This window comes from Pezoporus flaviventris, unplaced genomic scaffold (assembly GCF_033815535.1).
Source record: "Pezoporus flaviventris isolate CSIRO_AGI_PZ_B2104156 unplaced genomic scaffold, CSIRO_AGI_Pfla_v1 ptg000025l, whole genome shotgun sequence".
Taxonomy (NCBI): domain Eukaryota; kingdom Metazoa; phylum Chordata; class Aves; order Psittaciformes; family Psittacidae; genus Pezoporus; species Pezoporus flaviventris.
In genome coordinates, this window is record NW_026892573.1 from 14,983,568 (window position 1) to 15,002,610 (window position 19,043).

General features: G+C 39.6%; 1 protein-coding gene across 1 annotated transcript in view; it reads left to right on the forward strand.

The window, feature by feature from the left end:
• Window positions 1-6,279: 6,279 nt before the first annotated feature.
• LNX2 (ligand of numb-protein X 2) overlaps window positions 6,280-19,043 on the forward strand; it is a 47,533-nt gene continuing 34,769 nt past the window's right edge. The window contains exon 1 of the mRNA XM_061457598.1: window positions 6,280-6,791. The gene's annotated coding sequence lies outside the window, so the exon portion shown is untranslated. The remainder of the gene's footprint in view (window positions 6,792-19,043) is intronic.

Genomic DNA, 19,043 nt, shown 5'->3' on the forward strand with positions numbered 1-19,043 from the left:
TAATAATAATAATAAAAAAAACCCTAATGCAATGCTAAGTTTTAAAGTGCTTGTATTATTACAATTCTAAAATCTCTGAATATTGTGGGAGGGGAAGAGTAATTTTACAATGACAGTTTTCAGTAATGAATTTTTGACTCTACTGACCCCTAACTCTGCCCAGTGACTTCAGCAAGAGAGGCCAGGGCCTTGGACTTGGGTCTGAGATTTGCAGACATAGTGGGATTTCCTTATACGGGACTTGAATTATTCAATTAAAGCTATATTAAAATTAAGCTACATTTTAGGGACAAAACTTTACATGAGGAGCGTAAGCTGGTGATGGAGTGGAAAAGTACTGTTCTCTTGAGACAGTTGGGTTAGGTTAAAAAATAAGCCTAATAAAACCTGTCATGCATAATTACAGAAATGCTTGCTTTGACATTGCAAGCTTTGGCATTTGTTTGGAGTCGGCTCTCATTGAAGCCCTGATGACCTTGTGAAACTTTGTTTTTTCGTAAGGCTTTACTTGCCCTTGAACAGCCTGTCCATCTCAATTTCAGTATATATTTATGGGCCTGTATCACTAAAAAAACGGCAGGATGATTTTAGCTGCTAGTTAAAACTGTCTGCTTAAAAATACTTCAAAATATTCCCCTCTTTCTTTTAATCCAGTTTCTATGTACTCTTAAAAAATGTCTTAATACAGTTGAAAGCAACTGTGAAGAAATGATACCAACCCTATCAAAGTGAAATGTATAAAGATATGATTGTACTAGACACTGGATTAATATAAGTTATTGTCTCAGAATAGCAAAATTATGCTTGTTTAAAGAGAGCTCTACACATTAAGAGCTATAACTAATAAGAAAACAGCATTCATTCGGTGTTAAAAGGCACCAGAGGAAATTAGTTGCCTGTTTGATGCAGCAGTGGCTTGTCTCTGATATGTGAAAATTCTTTATTGATTTACTTTCCAGGGGCAATTTTAATGTCACACACTGAATTGCATGCTGCTCAATTGCTTTATTAGGTCAGTGGAGTTTGTTACAGATTGTAGTGCCTTTTAAAGATGAAAATTCTTTTAAATGCCAATATCAAATAATGCAACTGTTGGGTCATGATGTCTACAGAGCAATAAAAAAATAATAATCTTGTGGTGTGTGCTTTTTGTGTTTTTTTTTTTTTTCTTTTTTTGCCCTGATTCTGCAGGTGTTTGTGCTTACATATGTTTAGTTTTAAATGATCAAGTATTTCTTTCAGAATTAGTGAGTCTGTACTTAGGCTTAATGTTAAGCCTGCATGTAAATGTTTTCAGGGTCAGGATTTATGTACACAAAGTTCATGGGATAAAACTGTTGTGTTTTCATACTGACTGTTCTGTATTCTGCATGTAAGTAGCTGACTTCTGCTTTGGATCTGGGGACTGGTTTTATCTACTAATGTGTATGGATATGCTCCCAACCCTGCTTCTGCTGTTTTAGAGGGGGTAGAAGTGCTGTATGTCAGCTGACTTCATCCTTGCAATGTGTTTTGTAGTACTAAAGGTGTCTTTCATTTCTAAACTATTTTGGGTGATATGAATTTGCATAGATATCAATCCTTTACATTTTCATAGATGCTTATTTTCAGCAATTATATATAATTGATGTTAGTATTACAAGTAATTTGGGGTCTGGAAGATGAAAGGAGTCTCTTGCTGAGTCTCTCATACTGAGCTGTGCATTAGATGGTGAAAACAAAAGCTTAAATACACAGATGTTTGATACAAAATCAGGTAACTTGTGAACATGCAAGATTTTAAATTGTTTTTCTCTTCTGTGATTTTTTTTTTTTTCTGCACAATGAATGGGAATGCTTTTATTTAAAAAATGGAAACTTGGGGTAACATAGCTGAATGTTTGCATCCTACAAAGATGTTAAACAGTGCCGGTTCCAATACCGGTCCCTTAGGAACACCACTTGTCACTGGTCTGTACTTGGACATTGAGATATTGACCAGAATTCTGTGAGTGTGACCATTCAAGCCAATTCCTTATCCACCAAGTGGTCCATCTGTCAAATCCAGCCAGTTTAGATTGTCTCTGGATGTGTTTAGATTGTCTCTGGATGTTGTGTGAGACAGTGTCAAACACTTTGCACAAGTCCAGGTAGATGACAGTCACTTTTCTCTTGCTAACCAATGCTGTGGGACCATCATAGAAGGCCACCAAATTTGTGAGGCATGGTTTACCCTTAGTCAAGCCATGTTTGCTGTCACCAATCACTTTCTTATTGTTCATTTGCCTTAGCATATTTTCCAGGAGGATCTGCTCCATGATCTTGCTGAGCACCGAGTGAGACTGACTGGCCTGTAGTTCACCAGGTCTTCCTATTTTTTTTTTTTTTTTTTTTCCCCTCCGTTTAAAAATGGGGGTTATGGTTCCCCTTTTCAGTGGGAATTTCACCATATTGCCACAGCTTCTCATATATGATGAATGGTGGCTTAGACGCTTCATCTGCCAGTTCTCTGGCTGAACCTGTGGATGCATCTCATCAGGTCTCATGGACCTGTGCACCTTGGGGTTCTTCAAATCTGATCTACTGTGGGCAGTTCTTCATTCTCTCAGTCCATGTGTTTGCCTTTTGTGACTTGCGCTGTATGGCTGGAGCACTTGCTGGTGAAGACTGTGGCAAAAAAGTCACTGAGTACTTCAGCCTTCCCCATATCCTGGGTAAAAGGTCTCCTGTTTCCCTCTGGAGAGGGACCACATTTTCCCTATTCTTCCTTTCATCAACATACTTGTAGAACCTTTTCTTGTTACCCTTGGTGTCCCTGGTCAGGTTTATTTCTGTCAGGGCTTTGGCTTTCCTAACCTGATCCCTGGTTGCTCAGACAATTTCTGTGTGTTCCTCCCAGGCTAGCTGTCCTTGCTTCCAGCCTCTCTAGGTTTCCTGTTTGTGTTGGAGTTTCTCCAAGAGCTCCTTTTTCATCCATGTAGGCCTCCTGGTGATTTTGGACTTTGTCAGGATACATAGCTCCTGAGCTTGGCGGAGGCGTTCCTTGAATGTTAATTTGTTTTCTTTACCTCCGGGGCTTTATTCAATGCTACTCTACTAAGCAGAACCCTAAAGAGAAGAAAGGCTGCTCTCCTTAAGTCCAGGGTGATGATTTTGCTGTGCACCTCTTCACTGCTCTAAGGGTCTTGAACTCCACTGTTTTCATGATCAGCCTTGAGCTTCATGTCCCCACCAGCTCTCCTCCTTGCTGGCGAGAACAAGGTCCAGCATAGCACCTCTCCTTGTTGACTCCGCTGTCACTCAGAAGTGTTGTAGAGAGATGTCACACTTAACTGCTGTGTGATGGAGTGTGCAGAATTCTTATGAAGAACCCTTTATTGTAGAGCAAAATGTAGTTTTATCAAGGAGTATAACCAATGTATGAACTGATCCAATTTAAAAATGTTGTAAATGGTAGTAATAAGTAGTTCTAGATAATGAAGAAGGAACTATGGCGTATATATTTTTTCTATCAATAGAGCACAAGGGAAGTGGTGTATGTTAAACGAGAGCCCATGTGTGTCTGGGCAAAGGAAAGAACCCAGTAGCTGCAGAAAGGCAAAGCAGGGGTTTTGGATCAGATTGCCTGGCATGGTATAGTGCTGTCAGATATTATTCAGCACAGTGGGGAAAAAGTAGCAACAAGCTTTGTGTTGGTATGTTCTTTGCCATGGCAGTGATTCTGAAGTGTGCTATAGACTGTGCTTCTGACCCCAAATCCCTGAGATGGCACTGCCATGGTGTGTTCCCATGACCACCTCCAAAGAGGTTGCACAGGCCCAGTGGAAGGTATGAGGATGCTGGCATCGTGCATTCGTGATGGTTGGCTGGTTACAAAACAATCCGGAATAAGCGCAGTTTATTACTGGGTTCAAGTCAGTGTTCCTATATCTTGACACTTTATTGATTCTTGCAGTTGTACTCATTGTGTAGATTTTCTTTGTATGCACTTTTTGCTTGAATCTGAGCTCTCCTCTACAGAGAACCCTCTCAATGCAGTGTCAGTTTCAAAATTTTGGCCTGAAAGGCCGAAGAATACTAGTGATGGAAGATTTTAAGCTCTTACCTTCCCTGTGCCTTGCTTTGCTCTTCAGATGAGTGCTAATCCTTGTTTCTGAGTGCACACATAGGAAAAAGAAAGCTGGTGCAGCAGAGGTTTTTGGCAGAACAGAAGCAAATGGAAATTCAAGCAAAGCTAACGGAGGTAAAATGTCACTGCCTTGTGTACCAAAACCAGTTTGTGGAAAGTGGTTTTCAGTGGTTGCTATATTGTGCTTGGATAAACTGTCATGTTCTGCCACAGGAATGTTGTGTTTGCTTTGAAAGGACCAACCCATGGGTTTTTTTTTCTTGACACAAGGCAACTTTTCAGAGTCTAGGTGTGTTGTGATTTTTCTGGCTATCAGGTTTTGGTTGGCATTGCTGAACAAAGTCTTCATTGCAAAAAGAAGCTTGGCTGGCAGCAGTGAGCCTTTTTTGTTGATGCATGTTACTTTGTCATAACGTGAATGTGCTTTTGTCTGTGGACCTTCTACTATTCCTTAGATTAAGTGAGCTGTGTCAGCAAGATACCCTTATGGCAGTAGATGAGAGCCTATATTGGGGTTTTCTGTGGGTGCAATGATGTCATTCAGATCATTCCTGTAACTGACATTGTTACCTGCTACACCAGCGAAAACAACAAGAAAACTCACAACCTCCACAAGGCCCTTAAGCTAACCACATTTTGATTTCAGCAGAGTCGGTTCTCACACTGCCTTCTTGTCAGTCTGTGCAGAACAGTACATTCAAAGTCCATGTTATGGATGGGTAGCCTACATATAGAGCAAGTCACTTCAGGAAGACACTGGAGATGTTAATATCTGTATGTGCCTCATGGATAATGCAGTGAATTTCTGTAGTAGATGATATTTTTTAATATGGACCATATGAATTTGCTTCTACACCTCCTGGAGGTTAAAAGTCATCAAAGAAAAAAACAGCCATTGCCACTTCATGTGGAGGAGAATGCCTTATTTTTACTTCTAAGTTCATGCATTTATTTACCAATAGCCCACCCTTCCTTGTGTTCTTGACTCTCTTTATTAGATCTGCCCTATGTCATCATTTTCTCCTATATATATTTTTTTTAACAATTTTACAATTTCTTTGTAACCAAACTGGAAGAACTGTAAGTGGAAGTTGATCACATTACATCACAAGACAACATAGATCATAATGTGTTGTATAAACTTTCCGGTCATGTTCAGAGAGTTTGCTATAAATCCCTGTGTGATGGTACAGCTGTAACTGTACCTTTGGTACAGTGTGTATGCAGCATAGCTATCTTCAAAACCCCTGCTGCTCCCTGGGGCTGTTTTGACTGTTAATTGAAGTAACTTGTTTTTTAAACTTGAAAAAAAGCTTTTTCAGTCAAGCTTTCTCCAGAGCAAGCTGGTGAGGATTTCCTTCTGTCTGGCCTCTTTTTCCTGTCATTATGTCTTTTGGCAGTAGAGGAGTTTTCTCAGTGCTTTATTGTTACTGACAGAAGCTAATGAAGACTCATGCAGTGAATTAGTAAAATAGTTCCATGTCTGTGCTACATCTTGCATTTATGTTAATTAAAATTAGTACAAGTCAATTCCTGGACTGTTTTTACAAGTAATTCATTGCAGGTGTCATTGCTGCTTCTAATGAAGATTGAGGTTTTAAAAATCACAGGGTTTCCTGCCTTATACTAAACCAGTATAAAATGCTATTTGTTCAGTATTGAATGCCTTCAGAGTTCAGGTTCGCTTAACTATTTTAATCCCTTTTAAATGTTAAGGTAAAGATAATCCCACCCAGGTTATATTAAGCTAAAAATATAGATGTGTTTGTGTACTCATGGATCTGTCATGCATTTAATCTGAATGTCTTCAAAAGATGTTAGATCTTGCATTACAAAATGTACACTGAGAATTCAGTGACAAGCACCACATATGTTTGTTTCCACTCATCAGTAAAAAAAGGTATCTTTCTACTTTGCCTGGCAAAATAACCACTCTTCATTCTTGTTATCTGGGGGATCACTCAGCATATCTGTTCAGCACTGATACTTTTCTGTTCTGTAGCTTCTGATAACATGCCTGTCTGTAGCTGGAAGTGACATGAACTGAATTTGGTTTCACTGCGTGTACAGCAGCAAATATACCTGTCGTGGTGTATTTATACAGTGTGGGCATACGCTGCATAAATAATACCTGCAGTTTTAGTTGTGTGGAGGGTTTTTTTCAGACTTTGAAATTCATTTTGACTGATGGCTGCTGACTTATCTACTGACTGTAGCTCTCCTACTTTTTGCAGGGAAAATATCTTTCCAGTGAAGCAAAAGTGAAGGTGATTCAGTGATGGTAAAAAGGAGAATGAGCAGCACAGCTTGTCTCTGCACTTGACCTGAGCTGTCTTGCCATGTAAGCAGAAAAAGAGAATCTGTGGGAAAATTAACACCAAAGTGAGCAGTAATGCAGAATTTGGGGTTACTGGAGTGTGAAATGAAACTGTTACAGTTCTTTCTTCTTTAGTAAGGGATGTATGCTGTCAACTAGCAAAATGCTGTAGAAGTGTAATGCTTTCTAAGTCATATTTTGAAAAGTTGGAAAAGCTGTGGAGGCAGGAAATGTTCAGAACTAAGTGTCACGCTATTGTGAAGCGAAAGATACTTGATGATGAACTTTTGGGCATAGCTTGTCGTGTTACCTCCTGCAGATGATCAGAACCATACGGATTTCACAACAGGTGTCGTTTGTCTCTAAGTAAGTCTCAAGTTTGGGGAAGGCAACTTACTTCTCGCAGTAATGTCAACATTGTGCTGGGATTTTTATTTCTCTTTGCCTCGAAGGGTCAAAGAGGAAAGATTTCTGTTTTAGCTGCAGTACTGACTGAGGATAAAGAAGATGGTTTGTTCTGAAGTGTTGCTATAAGTGAGGCCACGCATGCCTGAAAACAAGCTAAGCAGGTGAAGTTAAAATGCAGGAGGGAAGGGACTTCACTAGAATTCGCCCACACATGTTAGGAGCAGTTGCTATCCCATATGTGCTGTGTTTCAGGTGATGTCCTACTTAGCCACCCCTGCAGCTTGACCATACAGTTGAATCTGCAGTGGTGACTCTGTGGGGTCCTTTGGGGGCATGAGAGTCCTTCCGCTTGCTTCTGCTCCAGAGGAAGTGATTGAATTCACCACGGTTACAGCAAAGCATCCTTTAGGGATTTCTTTGCCAGGGCTCAGTTGCTGCTGGTACAAATCTGGTTAGCATTCTGCTTATAATTGAACTTATTTTACATATTTTATATATATAAAATCAATTTCTGTATATAAATGAAAGCAGTATAAAAAGGAGAAAAACCAAACCCTGAAACCCAGTACTTTCAGCAGTTTTTCTCTTTTCTTTCTTTTCAGATCTTAACTTAGAAATCCTTCCAAATTTAGCTCTAACATTAAACATTTTTTTATGGAAGACTGAAGTTGAAATAGAGTAGGTAAAGACATAAAAATCTGGTACAATATGTTTTTACTAAATTATTGTTCAATTCTGTAGTTTTTGCTTTTACTTCTTAGTTACAGAGTAACTTTATTCTTGTGCTGTCAGCAGTTTTAGCAGTGAGGAGCTTCAGTAATGTGTTGTTCTTTAAATGGAAGATGCTTACAAATTTATTTATTATGAATATTGATAATAGAAAATGTCATGAACAATTTACGGGTTTTATTTGGGGGATTTTCACATAAACCGCCAAAACAAAAGTTTGGAAAACAGTAAATCAATGATGGGAAAATAATAACATTTATAAGACAGGAAGAGTTATTTTCTTAATTTTCCATCTGCTCAGTAGGTGCATATAGAAAAACAGACACTGGATTGATTGCTGCTGTCGTGGTAAATTTTTTCTGTAGTCCAGAGATTCAGTTCTGTCCTTATTTAATAAAAAACTTACTCAGTTTTCTGACTGAAAATTAGCCTCCTTCTGAAATTTGAAATGAAATGGAAGCAGTCAAAAAAGATGGAATAACCAATCATTTAATCAGATATTAAACCTGTATTTAAATATATTTAAATAATCATTATTTATAAAATTGCAGTTAAATAGAGTATTTTTTCCAATAAAGAGCATTCTCAGTCTTAACATGAATTGGAGAGGATTAGGATTTAATAAAGTGAATTACCGTTTTCTGTTTGAGGGGGAAAAAATGTTTTCCCCCAAGGTTTTGCTTTTAAAACTGTCATCTTTCTTCCCACATGTTCTCAAATACATTCTGCATTGTTTTAAAACAACTCTAATCTTTAATGCAATTATCTGTAAACTTCCTTTGTTTACTGAGGGATTTTTTTCAGATTATCAAATCATTTTATATACAAATCCTCCTTTTCTTGGTGCATACTGTAAGTCTCCATTGCATGCCTGAGGCAGTGCCCCAAATGAAGCCGACTGACATCAATTATTGATGATTATTCTCTGCACGCTGGAAAGAGAAATTGAGTCTCTGGCCTTGATTCGTGGTTTGTTTCAAACAGAGGGTAATGAGAGTAGATGCAGGGAGACACCGGAGTGTGTGCATTGATTCTCAGCATAAGCATGGACAAGTTACTTAAGAGTATATGGGATAGGGAAGAGAAAATAATTGGAGGTGAAGTTCTCGTGGGGTTTTAAAGAACTTGGTCAATGTTTTCCTGGTATCCATACACCAGTATGAGAGAAGCTATTTTCTCTCACCTTGTCAGTGATATTTCATTATACTGGGGCATGGAATAGCACTTAACAGGGGAGAAGAGCCCTTCCATCCCAATTCCCCATTCCACCTAAGTGCAGCCTGATAGGATTTGCTCTGACTCCATCAGACTTCACAAGCTAAAATTGTACTCCATATTTCTCATGTGCCAGTAACTTCCAGTGAGGTATTTTAAGTGTGAAATCAGGCAGCCTAACGTTGAAAATATGCTTGTGCCTCCCTCATGCTGCTCCCTTCTGTGCCCGTCCTTTGCATGGAACTGGGCTGCTGGGAAGAAAACCTGAACAGAAACCAGTAACTGGTTTACAGAACAGGTTCAGGAGGGGTGGAGAAAACTGACAGGCAGTGGGTAAGCTCTGAAGTGGCATTTCTTACTTATTTTTAAAATGAGCTTGCAATCTGAATCGTTATGTTTTACCATGGCTACATGTACTTTGTCATGTTGTCTTTTTTATTTAAAAATGCGTTATTTATGCAACAGTTGGCAGCAACTGTATCTTTAGTAAAACTCTTACTGCTCATGGAGTTTTAAAAGGAGCTGGCAATACTGCCTGAGCTAGGAGACAGCTTAGAGAAAACTTCATTATCCCATGAAAGAAAAGTAGCCTGTTTGGTTTTTTTCTGAAGGAAAAAGTGATCAGTGTGAGGTGTCCCTGCTTATGGCAGGGGGGTTGGAGCTAGGTGATCTTAAGGCCCTTTCCAACCCTAACTGTTCTGTGATTCTATGATCAGTGAGGATTTGGGTCCAGCCAGGTTTCCCCTACCACAAGTTCTTTCCAATGCAGGCAGCCTCTTGCAGGTCCACTGGATTTCCCTGTAAAGCTTTCACTCTTGGGTGTTGTTTTGGCAAGCTGTCTTAAGTCTTTCTGAAGAACAGACAAAAGAAGGGAAATACAGATCTTCTTAAAACCCAGTGTGGAATTTCTTGGGACAGAACAAGCTCTGCAGGAACATGAGGATTTCTCATGTTTGAAATTATCAGAATCTTGTAGGGGAGAAGGTCAGGTGTGAATACAGGAGCCTGATGTTTTGCCATTGGGGCTGTCCCTCCATCCTCTGAATGCAGGAGTTCAAATGCCAGATGTCATGAGGGAAGTAAGAAGTAAGCAAAAGAGGATGCATCTTCGAAGGACGAATCAGTGTGGTGAGAGCCTCCTTTGCTGGCAAAAGCCTGAGTAAGCAGGTGTGGCTGGCAGCATGTCCCGAAGGTTAATGCAGTCGGTCACCAAGCCTGAGGGGGAGGCGAAGCCCTCTGTCTGCTGGGGTTCTCAAGAAGGATGCTCTGAAAAAGCTTCTGTCTGCTGCCTCTCATTTCACCTTGATCTGTGGGAGAAATGAATGGTAGCTAGGACAGAGACATCAAAAGGCTAAAAATAAAATAAAATCAATATATATAATATCATGGCATTTAGAACTCTGTTGTTTCCTTTGGTGGGCTCCAAGCAGCCCAGGACCAGTGTTTCATTTCTCCTGCAGCTCAGTGTCCACAGAAACTTCCATGCGCCCTCCCATCCGCCCAAGCTGCCCACTGCCCTAGCTGAGGTTTTATGGTGCCTCTGAGGCTATTCCTGGATGTCAAGTCGATATGGGAGAAATACTGCCAAATTTTTTTAATGCTAAGGCAGGAGAGGTCTAGCTGAACACAGACAGTGATATTGTTAATTTTCCAGGCTGTTGCTATCTTACTCTCAGCTGTCCCTAGGCATCCTCACCATTTTATGTTTCCTCTCTAATGGCATGAGCCAGGATGTTGTAGTATCAAAAATCAAATGTACCAGAAAATATAATAAATATAAATATAATAAATTAGAGTCTGGCTGGCAGAGTAATTGAAGAATAAAATGAATTTTAAACACCACCAGGCTGCGTTATGAACTGATTGCTATGCACAAAATGCACCAGAGGAGTGTGACTTCGTGTAGATTTACTATTGATGTAGCATTTCCTAGATTGCTACTGGTAATAAAGAAATGAAAAGAGGTTGAACTTTTGCGTTAGTACCGCAGCATAATATTGCAGCGAAGGAGAAGTACTGTTCTAGATACACTGCAGAGTAATTCAGGAAGAAAAATTTTCTCAGTGCTTTACTTATTTATTTATTTAAGAGCTTTACATGTATTTAGCAATTCCAGAGTTTATAAAGCCACAAAGTGAATGCAGCCTTTGGCACAGAAAGAGCTAAATTTGTCCTCAACTCCTAATGTAATTCTTCCTCTCAATTCAGAAAATTGAATTTAAGGACATTTGGTGTCCTTAAGGAATTCTAAGGTGGTTTGCCAGGTTGGTTTTACGGCAGATAGTCTGCATATTTTGTTTGAATAATTTTCTTGTATTTATTATTTCAGTAAACCCACGTAACACACATACATAAGACTTGTAAAAATAACTCTCTAGTTGTGATACTAGTGGAGATATTGGGAGATGGCATAGGAAGTTCTGGTCTTGTGAGCCAGAAGTTACCTTGGCTGAGCCCTGAAAGCTGAGCATCCGTGTTCTCCTGGTCTGTTGAAATGCGAAATGAGATAGTGCTGGTGAAAGCCTTCCTGATGGTTGCTCTTAAAAACAGAAGCTATGGTGTCGTGGTTTAAACCCAGTCAGGTAACTCGTTCACTCACTTCCCCCCCTTCTTTCCGTCCCCCTACTCCCGGAGGGATGGAGAGGAGAATGGAAAAGAATGCAACTCCCACGGGTTGAGATAAGAACAGTTTAGTAACTAAGGTATAACACAAATCACTACTGCTACCACCAATAATAACAATGATAAAGGAAATAGCAAGGGAAGAGAATACAACACCTCACCACCAGCTGACCGATAACTCGCCCCCCCAGCCCGACCAAGCACCAACCGATACCTCCTCCAACCCTGCAGTCTCCCAGCCCTTCTGGCTAGCTCTCCGTTACATCCTGGGCATGACGTGCTGTGGTATGGAATACCTCTTTGGTCAGTTTGGGTCAGGTGTCCTGTCTCTGCTTCCTCCTGGCTTCCCCTCCTCCCTGTCAGAGCATGAGGCTCACAAAGTCCTTGGCCAAACCAAAACATCATTGTTATCAGCTCTGTTCCCAGGCGAAAGTCAAAACACAGCACTGCACCAGCTACCAAGAAGGAGAAAAATGACTGCTACTGCTGAACCCAGGACATATGGAAAAGCCTGTGAAACAGAAAGAGGCAGTAGCAGGTAGTTGCTAAAAGATAATAAATGTTGCTTGAGCTGCTTCATTGAAGAATCTGAGCAGGCTTTGTGAAAACGGGTCTTACGCAGAGGTGTTGGTATTGAGGTCGTCTTGCTGCTGATATGCAGAGAAACCTGAAAAACACTTTTGGCCATACTTTATTTTTTATTCATCCTAATTTTGAGAATGCAAGGGAAATTTTTTAAGGAAGAGATTTTTTGAGGCAATAATCCAAGCTCAGGGCAAGACTTCCACTCTGAAATTATGTTCTGTGGTGAAATGCCAGTGAATAGAAGGGGCTGTTCAATGGTAAAAATCAAATATAAGTCTTCTTTGGTGGCAGGGAGGGGAGAAGGGCAAATCCCTGATATTACTGCACTGAAAGAATCTAATTTTGTAGTGATAAGCAGTATGATTTTTTAAAGTGAGTCCTTTTAAGTTTAAAGTTTCATTTAAACACGAAATGATATTATTTTCATTATTCTTGTAACATTGAAATAAGGCTTTCTACCAGGAATAGTAATGAAATACATTTGATTTTTAAACTAATTTTATAAAATAATGAAAAAACATAGCTCTTGTGAGTTAAATACTGGACTATATACAGTAAGATTTAGGATTATTAAACTAATTCAAAGTGCTGTTAAATCCCTTGATTTAGATTATTTCACTGTGTCACTGTCTAATGGAAGCAGAAATTAATCTAGAAGATATAACAAATAAGCTACTTGCACCCCCAGTGTAATATTGAAAATTAATTGTTTTTCTGTATGTATTTTGATCACTTAATCATGTATCTCCTTGCATGCATCCTGCATCTCCATAGAAGTAGGTTTAGGTAGCACTGGGAGGCAGGAGGGAGGATATCTATGCCTGCCTCCCCAGGCTGCCTGGAGAGACAGTCAGGGCCAGTTTCATCAACAAGCCACAGGCCACCATGGCTCTGGCTCTTTGAACTTGTGTAGCAGAAAACTTGGGAGGATGGTGTTATAAAGCAAAAAATAAAGTGCCCACTGAAGTGAAAAATTTAAGAGCTCTCCTGCAAAACTGTAGAGCTACCAAGGGTTCCCTGTTCCTTTTCCCCATCTGCATCCCAGGTGACTTTTGGTGAGTTTCACAAACACCATTGAGAGCTTTCCCCAGCAGGACAGGACACTTAGACAAATACTTGTATGATTAAGCCTTCCCCTAGCTGTGGTTAGTCTCTTTTCAAATGCTTGTTTCCTAGTTAACCTAGCCCATGAAATCTGTGTACTATGGGCATGCTCTTAGCTACAGGTAAGACCATTCAGGAAACTTTGAATGCAGTTATTGCGAAGGAATATCATGTGTAAATTGAGTTCTTTTGATGCAGTGTGGAACATCATGTTCTGTCATAATATACTAGCGGCATGGAAAAAGCGAGTGTTTCTGATAAAGTTTATTGCAATAGTAAATGTTAGAAACAAGTCAGCAGTATTGAGCAGTCCAGATTGTTTTGGAAGCTGCAGGCAGTTTAATGATATATTGCAATTTAAGCAATATATTTTCTGTAATATTTAAAAGCAGAAAATCTAAGTAATTTTCACAGTGTGAATGCATCCTGAAAACATGAAGCAGCCATCATGACTGACCATTGGAAAACAGCTCTGTGTTCAGTCGCACAGTAACATGCCTAAGACTCCTTTAAGGATGGATACCTAAAGGGGTATTGAAAAGGAACACAAAGGTGCTGTTGTTTGGGTATAGGGCACAGGTGGTACTGGGGACCTGCCAATTTCTGATGTGAATGCTCTGAAAGAGTTAACACATGAAAGCTCAAAGACTTAAAAAAAGAATTGCAAAAATTGTTAGAGGCTGCTTTGTGGTATTTATACAAGAAGCCTTCTTTCCTCATCTAATTGCTAAATAAACCATAGTGCATAAAAGTAATGGGAACTTTCATCAGTTTAAAGACATGTTTGCATATCTGGTGATATCACTGACAGGCAGCTAATACAGCTAGGTAGGCCTGGTAGTGCTAGAGATTGAGTAAATATAAACACTTAAGGATGGGAAGCGCTCAGAACAGTAAACGTGACTAGCTAAAACCAGTAAGTAAAGATATCACTGTCAGATGCAAAATTGCAGAAATGTGTATTTAATGTGAACACCCAAAGTAATTGACTCAGCTAGATACGTTGTACAGTGATGCTGTTGGGATCAGCACTTAATGATGCAACTTAAGGAACACTTTTCCTGTAGTAGGTGGGCAGGGAGTCAGTGCTGTGTAAATCATTGATGTCATCCCACGGCTGCTAATACAGGGGATTTGTGAGACCAGAGATCCTGAGACCAACATGTGAGGCAGACATATCCATCCTTGGCTTCCACTGCTGCTGTGGTCGCAGACCACTGAGGTTCTTTTTGTGTTATGTTGTTGAGTCCTGTAAGGAAAGCCTGTTAGTCTGTCAGTCTTCTTTCTGGTGGAGACTGCTATGCTTGAGGATTCTCTTCAGTCTGTTATTTTTAATTATGTATGCCCCAGAGCAGGTATAAATGAATGCTACTAGTGTGTCCTTTAGATGGGGAGATGGGCAACTCATAAATTCAGATGTTGCTCTGTTTCATGTTCAGTCAAATAGACTTTGATGGGTGTAATGTAGCAGCACAAAGGCATTTTGAGTTTTGTGAATGCAGGAAGGAATATTAATTCAGTTCAACTTTATTCCTGAAAAGCCCAGTGAAAAAAAAATAAGAGTTTATCACATACGTTGTTACGTTGTTTTCCTACTTTAGTAAGAGCTAATTCTCTTCAGCTTTAATACAGGATGTAGTAGCTGAAAGGAAGATTTTCCTTTCAGGAAGCTGAAAAGAAAAAGGTGAGAAACTGCAAAGTGAGTTTGTAAGATCATCAACAGAAGTATTTCCTGGGGCTTACATAGGATCCCTTTGGATGAAAGGGGGAGAACTACAGGTACAAGCTAAGTCCCTGCGTGAGGTAATAGTTTGTTTGAAGTGGCATACCAATAAAATTGCTTTTTTTTTTCCTCCCACCTCTTCCATGGTGGGTGGGTATGGAAGAGGGTATGGAAAAAGCCCATCAAAAATGTTTGTAAAGGTTAAGACCTTTATAGTTGTCAGTGACTTTGGGGTTCTTAGGTAAAGGCATCAAATAAGTGGAGTACACACGCTATAGTTATATTATACCATGGGTACTATGTCATTCTGTCGCACCTCACAAACTTAAAAATGTCATGAATTCAAGATGTGTTTCCTTGTATTTATGCAATTGCTCAGCTAAATGAACAGGACATTTTCAATTACAAGGTGCCATTACATTTGTGTGTTCTTGTCATTTATGAAATCAGTGGGTGGTTAATTAAATTGCTCCTTTGGACTCTTCTGAAGGATATGTATTAATTACATTTTAGTGGTGGTATGCATATTTCTCAACTTTTTAATGAGGGTAAAAGTTGCTTACCTCTTCCTTCAGAAATACATGTTGGTTTTGTTTTGTTTTTCTTGAGGTTATATAATATTTTATGGTGGGTTTTTCTTTCTTTCCAATAAAACATCATTATTTAACTGCTCCTTGCAACATGTGGCATCATTATTTGAAATCAGAACTTAAAATCTTAATTTTCCTGCTGCAAAGCACTGCTAACCCTACTAAATCTGTGCGTCAAATCCTATGTTGATGGAGTGAATAGGTTCTTCATTCAGGAGGAGAATAGGCTTCCTTCAGCCATTTGGCCTTTTAAAGACATGGCTCCTGAATCTCACTGCCTTCATCAGTAGTGAGACCAGTGCTGGTGTTCGGGAGTGAGGAGGGAACCTTGCAGCAGCAGGGCTGGGCAGCAGCTTTGCTCTTACCCCCTTTGCAGTGTGGCATTTCACCACACCGTTTCACAGTACTGCCAAGATCCTCATGTTAAAATGTTGGTATCTTAGCAAATGCCATTTCCAGCTATGACTTAATGACACTTGTGTGCCAAAGGAATGTGTAGTATCGATGTGTTGACAGAGGAATGCTGTACCAGGATTGGTTTGTATTGGTTCTCTAGCTGAAATGGTGTATTAGATGCAAATGCTCAAACCCAAAGAAAGCACCCCGTAAATATCCTCAACATCGTAATTTTAGTGCCATTGGAAATATCTCTAGCAGAGGTCAAAAGTTTCCATAGCTCTCTCTAGGCCTTTGAAATACCATCACAGGTTTCATCTCATGGGAAGGAGCAGAATGGGCCTTTCTTCTGACTGGACAATTTATTTAACTGGTCTGTTGTCCTCACCAGGGGTGATGTTTCATCTAGGCCATGCAGCTGTCCTGTGAACCAGACATCAGTCCTCTTCATTAGACTGTTTATCCAAGCCCGTTTGTTTAAGGCCAAGAGAAGAGCAGTCAGGAAAAATAGTTTTGGTACTTTTTCAGATGTGTAATTTACTTTGCAATCATGTTTTCTCAAGTGGAGGGTGATATAAAGACCGCCCTGAAGTCTTCTGAAGCATCCACTGAGACCTCAGCCTGAACCCTTTGCTGCGGGGGCGTACGTGTCTACTACTGATTTATGGTCTTGTTTGTAGGTTTAGGTTTTCCTTTCATCCACTTCATGGGACTAAGTAAGTGAAGGGAGAGGATGGTGTCTTGAAAGATATAGTGGTTATCACATTTAGCTGCCCATAGACTCTCCTGCATGTCATTTGCTTTATAATGCAGTATAATGGCAAAATAATACTTAAGTATTCAATTTGAAGTGGAGTTACTGAATTCCAATATACTGGAGGATAGTGGCTTGTAGTTTGAGTCTGCAAACATGCAGTATACCTAGTACTCAAAATGCAGGAAGCTAGTTAATTTAAAAGAAATCCAGAATACTGGTTGTTTGGTTGTTGTTTTTTTTTAAACTACTTTTTTAAGTGACACAAGCAGAGTAATTTCAGGATGTAAAACTGACTTTCAGCACTGAATACCCCTCTAGATACTGAATTATAAAGCTATATAAAACCTGAGAGTTTTACAGAAAGTATGTGCAGTTTCAACATTTCCTTTATATTTTTTTAAAGCAGAATTTTCTTAAAGAGGGGAGGGGAGGAAAGAAAAATAATGTTTTTTAATGCAATTGTGGGTTGTTTTTTCTTGAAAACATGTTGCTTTGCATAATATTCACAGCACATGGAGAGCATGACAGAGACTGTGTGTTGTAAAAACACCGTGTATGTGGAGTTATTGTAAGTATTTCTGTGTGTGATACCCACACATGCTTGGCGGGTGTGCTTAAAAAACTGTGATGTGCTTGATGTAGTAGCACCGTTTCATTATGCATTCAGGAGAGATTTGTGGCGACATGTTAGCCTGCGGTTAATTTTAGTGTTAGGTTTAGGATTTGAAAAGCACACAGTGTAAGAGAGCACCTGCTGATCTTTTACGCTGGCTCCAGCTCCGGTTAGTATTTACTGAGCCGCAGTTATTAGGGCTTCGCTCTCATTTGTGCGAGGTTAGGTGATTAGGTGAATTTACTGCTGTAAGTAAATCAAACCCCAAGAGCTGCTTAGTGGTTATTTGAGGGGCCTGTCCTGTTTTAATTACCCACCGGTGAATTAATCTGTGTATGCTGGCATGCTGACAGCCTTTTTCCTTGAAGTTCCTCGTTGCCATGTGATATCCCCTCTTCCCAGAACAACAGTATATTCTTCTTTTCCTGTGTGTTGGGCAGGTAAGCTGTGCTCCCTTCTCACTTCTGTGGGATGGAACGGTAAGAAATACAGACTAGAAAGGTGATGAAGGGAAGGGGCTGTTGTGCTCTGTGCTGCAGGTTTTGTAATACATCCTCAGTGCCAGCTGCCGAGGAATCATACCTGGGTGTTTCCGGGGCTCCGCTTTGCTTTTTAAAGGCGCTGCTCTTCACAGGCTGGGTGCCGAGTGTTTGTTTAATTGCAGGCTAGACCCTGTGACAGGAATTACAAACCAGAAACGATGGGAATGCTTTTGATACGGCTCATTTCAAATACGTAGGCTATTCTAACCTGAAGTGTAAAGTGAGTCTCTCTTGAATTAGCTGCTTTGTGTTTTTTTTTAAAAGATACATATATATATATATATACACATATATATGTGTGTGTGTGTGTGTGTATATATATATATATTCATTTCTCTTTCCAGGTTTTTTCCTAAATTGTACAGTTCTCTGATATGTTGTATTTAACAGGTTGATGCTTTGCAAAATGTTGTGGTCAGGAATCTTAAATTTCTCTTGCATGAGTACAAAGGCTTTTTCTGGTGATCTGCATGTATGCATATGAATTTTTACAGGTTAAGATTTTAGCTCTGCTCAGTTGTAAAATTTAACTTTAAAAGCACATTTCATGATCTACATGAGATTTCTGACATCCATCAGAAGGTGAGAAAGAAGGTGAAGTGAAATGAAACATTTTTGCTGATACAAGCAGAGGTCAGTATATTCTGGCTGATATTAAACCAACATCCTCCTTTCTCTTGGCTATCTGTATTTTATAAATGCATGAGATGTGTATCGAGAGGATGGCTGGGAAATAAGCTCTTAAATGTGAAAGCTCTTTGGTCTCCTAGGATACGTATGTAGTAATAGTTGTGCAGTTATCCATAAGGTTTTCCAGTAGGCATCCTAGAAACCCTGGTAAACTTCCAGGTAGCCTTTATAACCACCTTGCAAAAAAAGGCTTCTCATTTTGTTGAGCATTGTGCAGGGCATGCAACTTTATGTAAAACAAGTCCTTTGGTTCAAACTACTTTAAAAGCAAAAAGGGATGATTATACTTCTGAAAAACAGGATGAAAAGCAGAATATCAGTTGTGCATTTGTTTCTTCTTTTTACTAAATCATTTGCTTTCAGGATTTCTTGGTAGAAAAATAGAAGTTAAGAGCTGTAGAGTGTAGGTATTTCGAAACAAGTGTACTTAAAGTTTTCAAGTGGAAATGTGAAATGTTTTCCCAGAAAAATAATTCGTATTTTGCTGTTTTTGCAGGCTTTGGGGAGGGGAAGGAGGGAGAGAGAAAAATGGGAGAGCAAAATGAGGCGTTAGGTCTGTGTGTTAGGAGGGGTTTTAAGTGACAATTTGAAATTGTTGGTAAAGGTTCAGTGGTTTTGTTTGTGTATTTTCTTACCCTGAGCAT